We start from the raw sequence: 4,526 nt of genomic DNA, 5'->3' as shown, positions 1-4,526 counted from the left end.
CCCCTCCCCCCCCCGCCCCAACGGCCCGCAGAGAATCACTTGTCTTCGCTGCCAAAATAAAATCTAAGTGGAAAGGAAAGATTAGGAGATTCCGAGCGGAACAGCCAGATTCCAGCAGGGAGGGGAAAAAGCCCTCTCCAAGAGGGGTGGTAAAAGTGAACTTCAAGGTAATGCAGATAGTAATGCAGAGAAAATGCCCCTTCTGCGCGAGGCGGGAGCGGAGTTCGTCAAGGCGGGCCCGGGGAGCCGGGTCGCTCGGGCGCGGTGGCGTGGGAGTTGCGCCGGGCGCGAGCTGCGGGGCTGGGCCGGAGGAGGGAAGCCGCCGCGGGCCGCAGGATGCTTTGGGAGCGATTCGCCTGGCGGGATGCAGGAAGCGAGCAACGAGCGAGCCTGGCAGCTTCAGCACTAGACCCACGTTGCCTAGAAATGGATCACCTAGGAGAACGAGCGAGCCCGCGAGAGAGCGGTGCTGTCAGGCGGAGAGAGGGGGAAACCGAGAGAGGAAGAGCTTCTCTCTAATAACCACCTCCTCCCCCTATCTGCAATACAAGGGAGAAACAAAATAGTGCTCTCATTTCCCTTGGAATCTTCAACCGGGACTGAGAAAAAGGCAGGACTCTAAGAGAAAAGACGTTGACGCCTTTTTTTTTTTTTTTAACGAGGTTAAAGGCAACCTAAAAAAGCCACCCCAATTATTAAACCTTGCTATTGCTATTCTCCAACAGGTATCAGACTTTTTCTAGTCTTTGCCTGGAATTAGGCACATTGCTTAAAAACAAATTAGGGACACATGGTCACTAAGGGAAAAAGAGACCTAGAAAGCTTTTAATGAGATTTCAATTATAAAGTTATAAAAAGGAGAGGACGTGCTAATTACCTTTTATATAGTGATTTTTTTTCTGTCTCCAGTGTGTTTTTTAGGTAATCAGGAGAGAGTAAGGATAAAGAAGATCTTGAAATTTTAAACATGTAATAATTAAATGAAAGAGAAATGCATGCTTCAGTGAAACATCTGATAAAAACGTTACATTGACTAGCTTGTCCACAGACCTGTGTATATAAATGCAGAATGAGGAAGTTGGTTGCTTCTCCATGGAAAGAGCTGAGAAAGTACTGAATGACAGCCTCCCAATACCAGAATGAAAGGATTTTCTGCAAGCATACTCCTTAAAAAAAATCCTTAGGATCGTGACTTCCTTTCTTCTCATGGTTAACTTAGATCCAGTCTGGCCTCATTTCAGAATGGAGATTTGTTAACACAACCAAGTGAGTAGTGGAGGCCAGGTATAAATGGGCCCAATATTATTTCAATTATAATTGCCCTCTTTGGGGAATGTTGCCACGTGGCATGTATGGATGTCAAACTCCTCAACCTTTCAGAGCCCTCCCTTATCTCCAGATATGGCACACCTCTTTTCTTCTTACACTCTCACATGAGCCCTTCTCTCTAGTCTGGTGAATTAGGCTATTATTTCTCCAAACATAATTGTATATCACTTCTGTGAAATGGCTTCTTTCATTCACCTTCTGTATTTTTTCCCTGAACATTCTAGAAAATGCTGTGCTGCCATATTGTTACTTAGGTTAATAATCCTGTTGGAAGGCATCTATTCATCCAACAACTCTCCTCAGGCACTTCAAGGCTTAGTTCACATTTTGCCCATGATGTCATATCCAATCCTTTAATATGGAATCATACGGAATAAATCCATCTTCCTTCTGTGTTCTCATAGCGCACTCTACCTTTGATTTAGAATCAGACAGGATGACTTCTGAACTAGACCATTGATGCCTTGAGGGTGAGGACCATAGCTTATTCATATTTTATTCACTGCATCATTTTACATAGAGCCCCTTGGTTGACTTGAAATTAATTCATCACTTCCTTCTGAATTTGGCATAAATCAGTGCTTCCAAAAAGCCATCACTGATTAATTCCTCTCAATTTTCATCATTCCTTTATTTTTTTTCCATTAGTACATGTTGATTCAATATTGATTTTATTGATGTTGTTGATATCATTTTACTTCTTCAAGCGTTCTGTGTCGATTTCATGGATCATATTTTGTTGTTACAGATAATGAAGTCTTTGAAAAAAACAGATTTATCTCCCCCATAGCTTGCTTCTATTATTCACAAGGGTATTTTAAAAATTGATGAGTCACTATATGCTCAATCAAGAAAAAACTTGTGAAGTAACCATTAACATGGAAAGAACACTAATATCTTAGAATCAGAGAACGGGAAGGAACTTCAGAACATTAGCTAGCCCAGTCCTTGCTTAATAAATGTCATTGCTGGGGATAGCTAAATTTAGACAATTCATACTATCTTCTCTCTTGGAAATCTGTTCTAGTGTATTATGAACAAAACATTTTCATTATTCCAAAATCATCCAAATAAGTTACATGTCCAATGAGTTATAATTAATGGGTTTTGTATGGAATATAAGTTTAAAAACATTTTAAATTTTTGTGTAAACTATATTTTCTATTTTAGAAAATTGCATATTGTGATATAATAGTTAGACTTTTAATGTGTAAGTTAGACGTTACATTCCAGAAGAGAAAAAAATAACAAATTCACTGGCTATACTTTTATATAGGCTTTTAATGAAGTACATCTGTTAGTCTAATGAAGGCTACTTAGCTGTAATTCATGCATTATCATATAGAAATAGCTTGCTGCACTGAAATTCAAGACTCTGTGACATTATAACATATTTTGGGGAAAAAACAGCTTTTATTCACTGAAGTTTTATAACCAATGATTAATTTTTGGAATAAAAATGTAAGTGAACTATGATTTATGAATTTATTCTTCCTATGTGAAGACTGTCACTTCAACCATTAGTTGTGATGTGAATATCAATAATTTGAAGAAATGGTAGATAATCTTAGTAGCTTTAAGATGCAAAGTATAATGATTATTTTTTTATGGAAAAACATAATTTGGGAAGAATATTAATTTGCATTGTTGAAGGGACATGCAAGTAAATTACAGTCTCCTTTAATTGTTACAATGTACTGTGTGTGAAGAAAGCAATGTAATGAAAATCCTTGGAATGTATAAATTTTTCGTTTTCACTTTTAAAAAATACTAAGAATACCAATGTCTAAACTTTAAAAATTAACTGCTCACAGGATGTTGTAACAGCAGTAAGTCAACGCACATTAGTCAAGTTTAAAGAACTCTTCAATAATATTCAATGACTCAAGAGATTTATTTTGTTTTAGTATAAAAATCTGTAAATTTATGAGATAGCCTAATTAAAAATTAGGAGAAAAGTTAACTTGAAAAGAATAGCAGAGAAAAAAACGGAGTATAATGCATTTTGATCATTATTTCTAATGCACTATAATTGTATCATTAGTATTATAAATACAGATAGGCACACTAAAGATTCTAAGTATTTATAACTTTAACATGAATATGAAAGCAAAACTATAAAAGAGCAATAACTGACTACCTATATATGCAGGCAGTAAAAAATTATAACCATAAAATTATAATTGACATGTTCATTTGCACAAGTGAAAAAGGAATTTGTTTGTTTGTTTGAGAGGCTGAAAAGGCAACTTTTATACTGCGTAGATCAAAAAAGTTCAGAGCTCAACGGGAATTTACGGCCTCTGTTATTCAATGCCTGGTTTTCTAGAAGAGGATGGGAAATTGAGTCATAGAAGTTGTACTGATAATTTGTTGAAAGACTTGAACTTAGAAAACACATTTTTTTTACTTTTAAATATGCTTCAAGTTAATCATAATGCATATTCCTATATAACATATTCACATTGGGTATACTATGTCTTTTTTTTTTTTTTAGGTCAACCTGGCACTGACTCATCCCTTTCTACTCTGTCAAACTATTATACCCATAACACTAGTACAAATCTTATCCTTGGTGATAGGCAATAACCCCTTCCTTCCTCCCTCCCTTTCTTCCTTCCTTCCTTTCTTCCCTCAACATTAAGCTCTTAATTCCTTCCTCCCTTTCAAAGCTTTCCCTAAATCTGTAAAGCTGCCCTGTCAGTGCAATGTCATATTTTCTTCTAACTCAATGTGATATAAATTCCAACCAAATTCTGCAACTAGATTGATTGATCTTTTTTTTAATATAAGCACTTTACCAGACTCATATATTATTAAAGTTAATTCAAGTCAAAACTTTGAATTTCATAGCTTTTCCACTGTCCATACATTAGCCATGATATTGAACTTTTAGTAGCAAGAATTCAGTTACGTATATTGGTGGACCTCTTTTAGTTTAGACCTCTTATCTCTTCGGTCTGGATGTTGATGTGGAATTTTAAGTGGAATATTGATATTAAACACCAAGCAATTGGTAGATGGAGGTCAAATGACGACTTGCAACCCAACAGGGGCACTTTACTGAGATTGGCCCCTCACTACAGTATATCCTGTCCCCACCAGATGGCAGCCATGCCTGATGTAGATGTAATCAGCTTCCTTTTTAAAATGTCTCGATACTTCACAGTTTACCATAGTATAATTAACCCATATTA

Source organism: Physeter macrocephalus, chromosome 7, assembly GCF_002837175.3.
Source record: "Physeter macrocephalus isolate SW-GA chromosome 7, ASM283717v5, whole genome shotgun sequence".
NCBI classification, from domain to species: Eukaryota; Metazoa; Chordata; class Mammalia; order Artiodactyla; family Physeteridae; genus Physeter; species Physeter macrocephalus.
The sequence above is the reverse complement of the archived record's forward strand: the minus strand, read 5'-3'. Positions refer to the sequence as shown.